Here is a 14,695-nt window from a genome sequence, read left to right as displayed (position 1 = left end):
TTTGTATTGGGTGGACTCCTTTGTTTTGCTTATCCAGAACCTCTGCCTGTTGCCACAGCTTGTATTTGTATCCCATGCGGTTTCACAATAGACTTCTCCCTTCTCCTTGAGTAGATCCATGTGAGGGAGGTTTATTATGTGTATAGTTACGATTAAGGATAGATGTCCTTGATTAACTCAAAACTTAGTTTCAAGGTAATTAATTTTTGCTAGAGAATTTATGTCAGACAATGTGATTGCTTTTAAGACATGTTGTTTACAATACTTCTAGCATCTATGATCTCATTAAGCAGTGTTTTTTAAAATTCTAAACATAACTGCAACCGCAAAGAATACAAATATATTGTTTTCTTTGCACAGTTTAGCACCCTGAAGATTTCCTGCGCTCCTGTTCAAATCCAGCATATGCATAGATAGATTTACTGTCATATGTACTTACTTGCACTTCAGCCATATTGCATTTATCAGAATTGAACCTTTGTTTGCCACTCTATCTATGTACTGACACACACTCTCGATAGTGGGCTAGTATGATCAAGGGCCTATGAGAGTCACATTGAAATTCATATTGTGGAATAAATGTTAAGAATATGTTAAGAATAGATGTTAAGGAGAAAGTTATCTGGAAGCTGAGTCATAGCAACTGGACTTCTTTCTTACGAGGGGGTGCTGATAAGTATTGAGCCTTTCCCAGAAAAAAGTAAGCTAGGAAGCTGTAACTGCCACACTATTATTCTACATATTCCCCCAGGAGGTCAATGCACTTGCTACATCTGCCCTGCAGTTTCTTAAGTCCCTGCAAATAAAATTCTTCCGACTGCTGGTGTAACCACTCATTTGCAGCATTAGTTGCCTCCAGAACACTCCCAAATCATCCCTTTAGGTGTTTTTTTCAGTTTGGGGAACAGATAATAGAAGGAGCCAGGTCGGGAGAATAGGGTGGATGGGGCATCACTTGAAAGCCTAAGGAGGTCAGTTTTGCCATTGTTTCACCTGCAGTGTGTGATGAGGCATCATGCAACAGGATGACACCTTTGGAGAGCTTTCCTCGATGTTCTTGATGTTTTGCCTCGACTTTCTCAATAAAGCACAGTAATATTTTGCATTGATGGTTGAACCCTGTTGGAGGTAATCCACCAGCAGAACTCCCTTCTTATCCCCCCAAAATGTTGCTGCTTGCTTCTGCACCGACCTTTGCACTCGGAACTTCTTTGGCCTGGGGGAACCACTGTGCCTCCATTCCTTAGACTGTTCCTTTGTCTCAGGATAACAGTAGATCCATGTCTCATCACCAGTTACCAGTTTGCCCAGGAAATCTGACTCATTTCTTGCAAAATGTTCCAAAAGAGCCACCGATGACTCCACACGTTTCCTCTTTGGTTTGGTTGTCACAAGTTTGGAGATCCACTTTGCTGCCAGCTTTCTCATTTCCAAGTCGTTGTGGATAATGGCACCAACTCTCTCACATGATATTCTCAGACATATAGCAATACTTTTGGCTGATATTTGGCAGTCCTCCATGTTCATGTAATGAATGGTTTTAAGATTTGCAGGCACAGAGACAGAAACAGGCCTTCTACCGGCTCACTTTCAACACCGAAATGGCCAGTTTTAAAATTGACAACCCAACGTTTAACTGTTGCATATGATGGGCCACTGTCACCCATTGTTTGTGACATTTCATCAACTCTACTTGCAGATAACCTCACCTGGATGACAGAATCTTCACAGTTAAGGAGAGAGGTACATGTATTCTGCAAGCTTTTACACTTTGTTCAGGAGAGAAGCAGCATGAGCATTCTGGTTTAGCCAAGAGCAGTAACCTACAAACAGGCAATTAATTTGTTGCTTGGATACTTCCAGCAACTTCTGCGAAGCTGCCTATCTCTACATCTCCTTTTCACCTACCGCAGGAGATGCCGTTCTGTCCCTTCAGCGCTGCCTGGAGACCGTACTGGAATGGATGCAGGAGAATGGGTTGAGGCTGAACCCGGACAAGACGGAGGTACTAAGGGTGGGCGCCCCCACAGTAGGGGATTTGGGAAACTCCCTCACGTTTGGGGGGGTGACCCTGCCCGCCAGGGATGGGGTCCGCAGCTTGGGGATCCATCTAGACCCGGCGCTCACTATGGAATCCCAGGTGGCGTCCGTGGTCCGCACCGCCTTTTTCCACCTTAGGCGGATAGCCCAGCTGCGATCCTACCTTGATGTCGGGGCCCTCACCACCTTGGTGCATGCGCTCGTAATCTCAAGATTAGACCACTGTAATGCGCTCTACGTGGGGCTACCTTTGGGACTGCTGCGGAAACTACAGGTGGTGCAGAATGCGGCGGCCAGATTACTCAGTGGAGTGAGAAGATACCAACATATCTCCCCCACTCTGGCTGCTTTGCACTGGCTGCCCATCCGTTTCCGCATCAACTTCAAAGTGTTGATGCTTGTGTATAAAGCCCTAAACGGTTTAGGACCTCGATACTTGGCGGAACGCCTCCTCCCACCAAGATCTACCCGTGTCACTCGTGCGAGCCAGGAGGTGAGACTGAGGAGCCTAACGCCGAAGGAGGCCCGGAAGGAAAAGACTAGAAATCGGGCCTTCTCGGCGGTGGCTCCTCGTCTCTGGAACGACTTACCCCCTGAGATTCGCGCGGCTCCCTCGCTGGGTATTTTTAAAAAACAATTAAAAACTTGGATGTTTAGGCAGGCCTTCCCAACAGATAATTCCTGACGATTTCTCTCTACCCTACAGCTCTCCTATCCTGTTTAATAATTTTTTTTTATTTTTTTTTTTTGTTAAGTAATATGGTTATATGTATTTTTATTGTTTATTCTTATGTTGTTAGCCGCCTAGAGTGGTCCTCACACGACCAGATAGGCGGGATATAAATAAAATAAATAAATAAAATAAATAAATAATATCGGAGATTTCTACTTTGACAAGTTGGAGCAAGTGGCAGTGGCCTCATTCACCACTTGATGGCACCATGCATAAATCAAAGACCAGAACAACCACTGAAGTTACAAAGAATAATATATGCAATCCATGCTCTCCGAACCCTTTCCTTGTAACTCAGAGCAATGTGTCAGTCAAGTGGTAAAAAAAAGTGGGAGATGGTTCATGTAAGTGTGCTGCATGAAGAACAAGATGCCTTTTCAGAAAAAAGAATAAGATTGCTGGCTGATTGCTCCTAAACTCCTTTAATTTATCCTTGGTGCATGCCTGCCTCTGCACCTTTCTAATTTTTGTCTGAGCAACTGTGCTATGTGATATTCACAGTAAGGGGCAGACAGGCGGGCCGTTTAGCCCCCCCAAAAAACCAATTGTTCATTGTCTTGGAAGGCGTAATCCATCAACTAGAATTCATCTAGAATGATTTTTATCTGGGGGACAAATTAAAACTACATTTTCCCCCAGCTACATACACTCTTGCAAGAAAAGAAACAAAAAAGAGGGTGTGGTAATTATTTGTAAAGAACCTAAAGGGCTTGATAAATATGCTCTATAAGCTAACTCGATTGCCCCCAAACCCAGATTTCCAAATAAAATATTTCAGAATGCAGTATTAAATAGTATTTTTTACTTTTATACCGTACATTTGTAATTCGACTGTGAGAGACCAACTGACTGCAAGTTCTATTGCATGTTTCCTGGTGCTGTGGCCCTACCAAATATTTGTGAGTACACCGAGTTTGGGTGCCCTCTAGTGTTTTTACGGAGAATCCTGAAAACAACAGTGTTGAGGACATATCGTACAGGGGCTTTAATATAATATTGCAGTGCGGAGTGTTTATGTTCAGCTAGCTACAGTAGTGAAGGACACTCCTTTCTGCTTGCTCTCTTGATTATGTTTCTCTTTCCTATCCTGTGGCTCCTGTGCATGCACAGTCTTCACTGGATTCCTTGAAAACCTCGGAATTCTCCTAAAGTTGCTTCTATCTTGCTACCCTGTTTCCCTGAAAATAAGACAGGGTCTTATATTAATTTTTGCTGCAGAAATGCATTAGGGGTTTATTTTCAGGGGATGTTTTATTTTTGTCATGTACAACCATCTACATTTATTCAAATGCAGTCCTGTCATCTTCTGGTTGCTGCACAATGGTGGAGGGCAGGGTTTCACTTAACTAGGGCTTAGTTTTTGAGTAGGACTTATATTGCGAGCACCCTGAAAAATCATACTAGGGCTTATTTTCATGTTAGGTCTTATTTTAGGGGAAACGGGGTATGTATGGATAGTGTTTATTGTTTTTTACTGCATAAAGATCAGCAGTTATATAATAGAGATCACTATTAGCATGAGTGATGGATGAATGGTGTAACAGACACAGATTTAACAAAGACAGTAGTCACAGTGTTTACATGAAATGTATGAGCCTGATGGGGTCAACAGGAATGTGACCATAACTTCTTTCTCTTATAATAAACCAGCTGACTGGCCCATATAGCGCAATACTGACAACAGTGACTTGCCTCAGATATCTAGGATTTCAGTCAGGAGCCTTTCCTAACTCCAGCAGGAAGTACTTGCGATTGAACCTGGAACCTTCTGTGCACAAAGCATGTGTTACGGGATTACCCTAGCCATCCATCCACCTCTGCTGACTTTACATATTTGTAACACATTTGAGGTGATAGTCTGTATTCTTAAGCCTATACTGCAGTGGAGATCCTCTGGCTCATGTTCAGATGCAACCTGCACTGTGTTCCCATCCATCCCACAACCTCCTTAGTCTTCTTCCCTGTTGGCACCTCATTGCTTGCATGCTGGGCTATGAGAAAGCAAAGCCTTTTTGCTCTCAGAATGTAACTTGGCAACTCTCTGCCTCAGTGAATCAGACAGTGGTGAACGTAATGGCAATTCAGCTTTTTAATTCTACCTTATGATGAACTCTGTGTTGTCAACATGGACTTGAAGTTCGGGTGCACTAGTGTAGAAGGTACAAATCAGACAAAGATGTAACCCTTGAACCTGTAATGTCATCTTTCTTAGAAGTCATCCCTCTGCCCTCAAACTAAAATATGCTATTTTCTTTACTATTGATATTCACCAGAGAGATAAAACTCCTAATTATTTATCTGTACTGTAGTCTTTTTCCCCTTTGTAGAACTGCCCCATATCCCTTCTTAGTTAATTATATGAACTTTGCCACTTCCAAAGGTCCAAGGATCTGCTTAAAAATTGAAGTGAGGCACAAAGGAGTGTGCAAAGGAAGTTAATCAGTAATATGATTGTAGGTGGAAAGGTTCAGGTAGTCCCATATAGCACTTTAATGTGGAGGTATGAACATGAAACTCAAAGTGGTTCTTGGTTCCTTATTTGAATTTCCTCCTACTTCATTTGTGCAGAAGCAGCCTGAAGCACAGAGACTTCTAACAGAACTGAATCCTGGAATAAACTTTGAACTGTGTCAAGCTCTATGTCCTTGTACACATTGCTGCTCCCCAGATGTGCCCAAACAGTTTTTAGCCCAAAGTTTCCTTGTGTGCTAACTGCTTGCTGGCAATAAGTTGGTTCATGGGTTGGGTTTTTTATTTCGTTTTTTTTTGTGTGTGTGTGTGTGATTATTTGTTATTTGTATTGCTTCAGTGAAATTTTCTTATAACCTCCAATTATGCAGTATCTTCATCAGAGTTTTATTATTTGGAGTGTTTTATTTTGCAGAGACAAAACTCCATATTCTTCATGCATGTTTGTTAGAGTAGAAGTATTACAGCTGAAAGGGTGTCTTCTTAAAGAAAATTATAAAAAGCTGACAACAGTGCTGGCCATTTTCTAGGCTGGTGTAGCAAAAAATATTTGTGGCATGGGGCCCTAATTCTAGTTTGGGAAGAGTTTTAGGGCCACATCCCAGCAGTGGCAGGTGGTAAGGATGTGACATGGAACCAAAGACAGTAGTGAGGACCAAAATAGAGCGGAGGGGTATAGATATTATTCTTACATTAACTGATTATCCATACAAATCAGAGTACGTCTATTATTTTACATTATAAACTGTTTCTATCATTTGTAACATTTTATTGAGTAATAGTAGCAAAAGGACAATAACAACTAATATCTTGTTATGCCTTAAACATACAGGTCTTTCCATTCCTGTTCTATGTACAGCATAGTTCTGAGCCAAGGTATGAACAATCTCCAATCCCTGAACAGAAGGAACAATAGAAGAAGCTTGTGATTGGATTGGAGACCCTGAGTGATAGGGAATTATAGTCTGCTAGTAAAGAAATCTTATTTGGAGAAGTCCAAAATTGGAGGGAGGAAGGGAAATAGAGGTTTTTCTTGCTGAGTGTATGTTCCTTGGAGCTGAGTGAGCTAGGAGTTAATGCCAATCTCCTTTGAAACTGTTCAGGCCTAGACATCCTATGGATCCCATCTATAAATATAGAGCTGTTCCTACAGATTTACTAAGACTCTGTTCAGGGGTTATACCTGAAGGGCAGAAGGATTGAAATTGTAGTGGTCATGTAGGTGTGCATGTAAGCCATACTTCTCCATATTGCACAAAAGTTATATACACTATCTATTTAGTGATAAGATCTGTAGAAGAACTTCTGTGTTCTTCTGAATGCCCTTACTGTGCTCCTGTAATAAATGTCCTTGCTTTCTCATCCACATTCAGACATTACTTTCTTTCCAACACACAAACAGGAGAGTACATAACTCCTCTGTCACTGCTTCCTCTATATGGAGAGCAGTGTGTCTGCAGTGGAGAGATTCCTGTTCACATGTAGACGCTTCATGCTAGCAAGACACCCATTTTCTCAGGGACGAATGATCTTTTTGTTTTTAACAATTGCTGTCCACATGCAGAAAGTAAGAATGGAGAAGAAAGAGTCTGTGCATTACTGCTCATGTGTTGAAAATAGTACGTAGGTAATGCCTATATAAAGCTATTGTAGTTCTCAGTCATAGGAGTTCTGTAAACATGTCTGGCCTTCGTTATGAACATGTGATGGTCTGCTTCTGAATAGGTTGGGGCAGGGTGTACGTACATTTCTGCATTGCTATCACAATTCTTGCATATCACATTTTCAGCCATAATGCCTGCATAGGGCTTCTGATAATCAGAAATCGCCTCATTGTTTTATTGGGAAGTTGCTCATAGAAGAGCCCTAAAAATGTATTTATAGCCAAACATCTTGCTGTGGTGTGAAGTGTTCTTATCCCTAGAAATCCCACTGGTTTTATTGGGGGAAAAATCTAACAATGTTGGATCCCATTGTTGAATTATGTTTCATCATAAGTCATCATGGCAAGGAACAGACTTTTGAGGTACTGTATACCTAGAAACGTACCTGGCCTCAGGCTTTGTTTCAGATTCAGGCAAACGCATAACAGGACAATCTAATTCAGAAATACAGAAGTAGATTAGATACCTCTGAATTTCAGAATAAGCACTGATACACTGTATTGCTTTGTTTTGGGGCAAAGAAGCACACTTACATTCCTTATCATGATAGCAGAATCTAAAAGTTGCCTCTGCTTAGAACAGTGGGATTTTATTTTTATTTTTTATTTTTTTTGGTAGGGAAGAGTGATATATGTAAATATATATTTTGCTAATCCAGTTCAAGACATGATAAATGCATATGAGATTACTGGAAGGGTGGTGTCATACCTATCTGTTTGGAGCTGATAAAAAGTTTGGAATGTTGAGAAAGGGATGTTACAACATGGCTACTGGGTGTATGTTTTAAAAATGGCTTCTGAACAAACCCCCAAGGATGGTCAATAGCAAAATGCTCATTTTATTATCCATCAGTGTAATCTGATGAGGCTAAAAGATTAGTAATCTAATCAAGCATGGAGACATAGAATTTGAGCCCTAATGTATCCAACCCCTCCTTTGAACCCTCCTTCTGTCAAGATCACCCTGTACAGTGACCACAATAGATGCACTAATTTATATAACTTATTTCTTTCTATTTTGCTTTTTTCCTGACCTTGTCTCTGTGATTCTAATCTGTTGTGTCACCCCCTTTGATGGAGTTGGTCCTTTCCTTCTGGGTTTGCAAGGGCGCTTGACATCTTAGCATCGGCCTCCAGCCTTCCACTCTCTTTCTCTTTTTCCTCATAAGAATTATTATGAGTCTACAAGGTAGTCTGTGACATACAGATGGGACAACTGGATGAGAGTGTTTCACTTAGAAGTATTCCCAGCTGTCCTATTTAAAATATCACAAGTAATTAAGGGACACGTCAGAAGTGCCCACAGGTACTCTCAAATATTGCACAAACAACCATCATTTCATATTCCATAATCCCTATTTCAGAGCTGCAATGTGACACATGCTTGTTCAGATTTGTTGTTCCTATACTAGAGAGCTAACGTCCAGATAAGAGATCATGCAAGTGCCTTTTTAACATGGTGTAAAATCCATCTCTGTTAGGCATTTGAAGGAAAATACAAAATTCATTATATATTTTGGTACAGTATTTCATTAACTTCTTGGGATCTAACCTGACAGAAAAGCAGGATAGAAGGCCCATTTGATTATAGCTAATAAGAATCCCACTGTAAACTATTGATGGCTTCAGATCAGATGAGAAAAATGTGGGCCAAATAAGATATCCATCAAACAACAGTTTAAAACTCATGCTGTAATTTTAATGATAGTTCACTGTAAGCACGTTCAACTTATATGTAATGACAAATATTGATTGAAATACTGTACATCTTAGAAAATAAGTTCAGATTTAAACATTTCAAGCTTTCTGGAAACCTTAGCTTAAGCCATCCACATCCCTGTCTCCAGGTTTTGAAGACCCCGGGCACATTGAAGGTGCCTATGTCTTCCTTTTTGTGCTTGTTATTTTGCAGCTTCTAGTACTGTGGGATGTGGTGGCACTGTGGGCTAAACCGCAGAAGCATTTGTGTGCTGCAAGGTCAGAAGACCAGCAGTCGTAAGATCAAATCCACGCGACGGAGTGAGCTCCCGTTGCTTTGCCCCAGCTTCTCGCCAACCTAGCAGTTTGAAAGCATGTAAATGCGAGTAGATAAATAGGTACCACCTCGGTGGGAAGGTAAACAGCGTTCCTTGTATAGCCGCACTGACCACGTCACAACAGAAACTGTCTTTGGACAAATGCTGGCTCTATGGCTTGGGAACGGGGATGAGCACCACCCCCTAAAGTTGAACACAACTGACTAAAATGTCAAGGAGAACCTTTACCTTTAGTACTGTTTGCCCCTTCTGCCTTCCCCATTACCACAGAGACAGCAGGTAGTAGCTGTTGCTTGGTCTCTTTGCTGCATCATGCAACTTATCTAGAAGGATCAGCAAAAGGCAATTTTAGGAGCGGTGGGGCCAGAGGATTCTGAAGTGCGTCCTCTGGAGAGATGTGAGCACTGGCAACTGCCCAACTTGCCAATCTGTGGCACTGGCTTAGCCATTCCAGTCATGCATGTATAACCAGATGATGGTGCTTATGAACTACTCCAGACTGAACCTAGGCACAAATGTTGATTTCTACTCAATATACTTTCCAAGTATTGTGTCTTTATGACAATCACCAGTCTCCCATTAGCATTTCAAGTTATGATAAAGGAACTGAGAGTCTTAGCAGTTCAAATAACCTGTGGATGAAATCGTTCTATTCATATGACCAGAAGCACACCATCTCTTTTCACCATTACAGCCTTAGATTTAGTCAAAAATTTTGCTTCAGTATGGCAGAATTTAAAATATAGTATTTCTAGAGATGGTGTTCAGTTACATGGATTGATCAATAAGAAATAGGGTTCCCTTCATCTAAAGCAGAGAGAGAGAGGATGGTTTCTGTCAGGCTCTATAGTACTGTATGTGTCTCATGTGTGTCTATTGATTATTTCCTATTATCTGATGGGAAATTCTCACATCCATGCAATGTCTCACTTTGTTTAAATTGATTTTTTTAACCAACAAAAAAGAGATGTATCTAAAATGAAGGCAAACAACTCGATTTTGGAACTCTTGCTTTAAATCTGAAGACAATGCATCTGTTAAACATTGGGGATGTATAGAATAATTTTGTTGTTGATAAAATGAACAAAAAGGAACTTTGCCATTTTATCCAGAATAAATCCTCAGAACTGGAAGAGAATAATGAGTGAAAGTTGGTGTACTTCTACAGGAATCTGAAAGAACTGACCTGTGAATTTTCTAATAAAAGTGAGCCAGAACCTCCTTTGTTCAGAATGCCAGTGCTGTTACCAGCATTTGTTTTCACATCTCTATGATAGAAATAGTACTTACAGTATTAACTCAAATCCTCTTATCAAGTTATGCTGGCATACCACAAATTGCATAAATTTTGGAAGTGACTTGCCCCAAGTTAAGAAATAATCACAGACATTATCTATTGCATACTAAGTTGTATGATCCAGTGTCATACAACAGATAAGATATGCTGTGGTTTCTTGGTGCAATTAACCTCCAAACGTTACCTCATTTGCATAGCTATGCATGAGGATTTTGGTCCTTGTTTAACATAAATAGTTGTTCTGCATTGTTTGTTCAATAATTGTGAAGAACAGCTTTCCTGATACTGAACCTTAAATGCTTCTGAATGGGAAGTGTGAAAAAAATCCTTCACATCCCCAGTCACAAGCAGGCCTGCAATTAAGTGAAACTGCAGTTGTTTGTTTTTATGCAGTATACAGTATGCATGCAAACACTGTAGTTTCTGATGGCTCAACATCAGATCCCTTTAACATCCAAAGCAGAGTGAAACAGGGCTGCGTCCTTGTGCAGGGATCCTTAGGATCTTTTTTGCTGTCATGCTGAAGCACGCTTTTGGAACTGCAACAGAAGGTGTCTGTCTCCAGACTAGATTGGATGGAAAGCTCTTTAATCTCTCTAGATTGAGAGCAAAACCAAAGTCCAGCTGAAATGCATGCACTCTTCGCTGATGATGCAGCTGTTGTTGCCCATTCTGCTAAAGAGCTCCAACAACTTATGAATCATTTTAGTAAGGCCTGCCAAGATTTTGGATTAACAATCAGCCTGAAGAAAACACAAGTCATGGGCCAGGGTGTGGACTAACCTCCCTCTATTACCATCTCCACACAAGAATTGGAGGTTGTTCATGATTTCGTGTACCTTGGCTCAACAATCTCTGATACCCTCTCTCTAGATGTCGAGCTGGATAAACACATTGGCAAAGCAGCTACCATGTCTTCTAGAATCACAAAGAGAGCATGGTTTAATAAGAAGCTGACAGAATATACTGTACTGAGATCCAGGTCTATAGAGCCCGTGTCATGAGTACATTCCTGTACTGCATTGAGTCCTGGACCCTTTGTGCATGGCAGGAGAGGAAGTTGAATATGTTCCATATGCGTTGACTCTGATGCATTTTTGGGATCACCTGACAGGACAAAGTTCCAAACAGAGTATAAGCGTGCTGCTTATATATACTGCTCCATAGCGCTACAAGCACTCTCTGGGCGGTTTACAAGTTAATTATGCAGGCTACACATTGCCCCCCAGTGAGCTGGGTACTCATTTTACCGAACTCGGAAGGATAGAAGGCTGAGTCAACCTTGAGCTGGCTACCTGGGATTGAACCCCAGGTCGTGAGCACAGTTTTGGCTGCAGTACAGCGGTTTAACCACTGCGCCATGAGTAGTCCTAGAATGAGCTGGAATTTTTAACATGTATACATTACTGAAACAGTGACATCAACATTAGCTCGGGCATGTGGTGAGAATGGCTAATGGTTGGATTCCAAAAGATCTCCTATATGGAGAATTAGTGCAGGGAAATTTCCTCAGAGGGAGACCACAGCTGTGATACAAGGATATCTGCAAGCAGGATCTAAAGGCCTTAAGAATGGACCTCAACAGATGGGAAACCTTGACATCTGAGTGTTCAGCCTGGAGGCAGGCAGTGTATCATGGCCTCTCACAATTTGAAGAGACACTTTTTCAGCAGGCTGAGGCAAAGAGGCAGTCCCCAAACCAGCAAAATCAGGGAGCTGGACAGGGGACAGATTGTATTTGTCTTCAGTGTGGAAGGGATTGTCACTTTCAAATTGGCCTTCTCAGCCACACTAGATGCTGTTCCAAGTCCTCTGTTCAGAGCACTGAAGGATGCCTACATGCATGCAAAAATAATCTGGATAGCTCTTCCTTTAGTTTTCCCCTTTCCCAAATGGCATTAAAGATAGAATTTCTTTGTTATAAATTTATGTTTTGAGAGGGTTGGGGAAGGGTGCTAAATATAGGATTAGCAGATTAAAGGGAAGAGCTTTTGCACGTCACAGAAATATGTGGGAAATTCAGCTGAGATGCTAAGCTAGTTAAGTACTGGTTCATTGTATTTTTAAAATTTTATTATAATATTTCTTTATTGCCTGTTATAAACTGATATTTTAAATTAATATATGCCCTGACATGCTTGTACTCTCAAAAATGACAGTCTGTATGGGTTACATTTGGAATTGACCTGCACTATTGTTTTGTTGAGTCAAAAAAGGATTCAAATTCCACTACAGTGGTGCCTCGCATAGCGAGGTTAATCCGTTCCGGATTAACCTTCGCTATAGCGAAACATCGCTGAACGGATCAAAAAAACCCATTGGAATGCATTAAACATTGTTTAATGCGTTCCAAATGGGCCAAAAACTCACCGTTCAGCAATGCTTCCTATGGCCGGCAGCCATTTTTGCGCCCTTGTTAAGCGAGGGGAGGGCGCGAAAACGCTGTGCGCGGCCATTTCGGGGCTTCCGGCGGCCATTTTGTCCGCCTAACAGCTGATCGTCGGGGCTTCGTTTTGCGAAGATCGGTAAGCGAAACGCTTGCCGATCTTCGCAAAGCGAGTTTCACCCTATCTAAACGACGTTGAGCGATCGCATTAGCGATCCCAAAAAAAGGATTGCTATGTGATTTCATCGTTGTACGGTGCGCTCATTAAGCGAGGCACCACTGTACTTGTTTGTGGTGAATCAATGGAATTCTGTTCTTTACTAAAATGGAGTCTTAAGCCAGAAAGCGTGTTGTAATTTATCTGTTAAATCTTCCAGTATCATAAGCACATATTTTAGGGGATGGCCCAAATGTTAATGGCTAGAGATGAGGAACTAAGAGTCAACTTCAAAGTCATATCTCAACTTGGATATGCATTGCTATGGGGATTTGCTAATGTCTAGTTGTGTCCAGGTAAGGCAATATAAACATAAAACATAAGTCAGACTTTTATGATACACAGTATAGTATATTAGTCTGGTACAAACCGCACATGATTAGAACCTTCATACATTGCATTAATTATTAAGAAACAAATAGGATGATAACCACAGTAGTTCCAGTTATAATTTCCTTTGTTGCATTCATATCCCACAATTCTTCCATGGATTCTACCATGAGTTAAATAAGATTCCAAGGTAGCCTCTCATCCACATACTAACCATACCAAGCCCTTCATAAGGGTGTGTAACACCTTGTATTTTTCATTCCTGTCTCTTGATACCTAGCCATTAAATGTTGATTCTTGCTGCCTAATAAAAATGAAGGTATTAAAAAGTTGGTAATGTCTGCCCTGTTATGACCCTAATTATGTGTTTTAACATCTATGATTAAAGCATTTTAAAGACTAAGGAATCTGTATGAAACTGCTGATCATGCATGCCACAGAGTCTCTAAATGATGCTTGATGTGGACATTCAAGTTTGTTTCAGTGGCCACTCATAATACCAGTGCCCCCATAACCAAATATATATGGCCTTGATGTGGCTATAATTATCAAGTGAATGGTTTCTTGCCTCAGGCCATACTGTAGTCAATCCAAATACAGAGCTGTTTCTGGCTTAAGTATGCTAATTTGTAGCCTATGCTCAGGTAACTTGAGGCAGCTCTACTTCTGGTGGCCTCTGAGAGTAGCAGCAGTGACTGGGTCTGACTGCATCCTTTTCCCAGTGTGCGTGATTTAAATGAAAGAAGGCATGAATTATAACGTTTAAAAAATCTGCAGAAAAATCTTTCATATGTTCTCACTACAGCTTGAACATTAGCAGTGTTGTGGCTCAGCAGTGTTCTCACTGAACAATAGTCTGAGGAAGGTTGAAGGTCTACATTAAAAAACAACTGGGTAGGAGGAAGGATGGTACTGTATAGAGTCAGGGAAGACTTTCAGAAATCTGTGGAGAGAAAAAGCAACTCTGTAACAATCCCAAGGAAAGCTGGAATGAATGAACATCAGTTGGAGGTAGCACTGTTCAGAAGAAAATTTAAATATGAGTGTAGGATAATTTATTTACGAGACCAGCTTGAGTGTGATGGGGCCAATTAAAACTACACAAAATAAGAATTAAGTTTTCAAGTTGCCAGAATACTTAGGCTGAAAGTGTAGGATGCCCCAGCACAAAAACGAACAAAAGGCAGGGGAAGAAAAAGCAGTGTGTGATGAGAAAGATGCACAGTCTTTAGTTTGTAACAGTGCTAAAACAGTTCAGGAGGTGTTATACATATTTACTTAGGCCAGATTTTGTTGTCTGGAAAACAGACTTTAGCTTGGTTGCTACCTTTGCGATATTCTAATGGATCATTATAATGTTTATAACTGCTGTTGCTTTTGCATTGGCTGCCCGTTCATTTCCGCATTGATTTCAATTTTAATGATTACATATAAAGCCCTAAACGGTTTAGGACCTCGATACCTGGTGGAATGTCTCCTCCCACCTAGATCTACTCGCATCACTTGTTCTAGCCAGGAGGGGCG

This window comes from Pogona vitticeps, chromosome 3, assembly GCF_051106095.1.
Source record: "Pogona vitticeps strain Pit_001003342236 chromosome 3, PviZW2.1, whole genome shotgun sequence".
NCBI lineage: Eukaryota > Metazoa > Chordata > Lepidosauria > Squamata > Agamidae > Pogona > Pogona vitticeps.
This window is presented reverse-complemented; position numbering follows the sequence as displayed.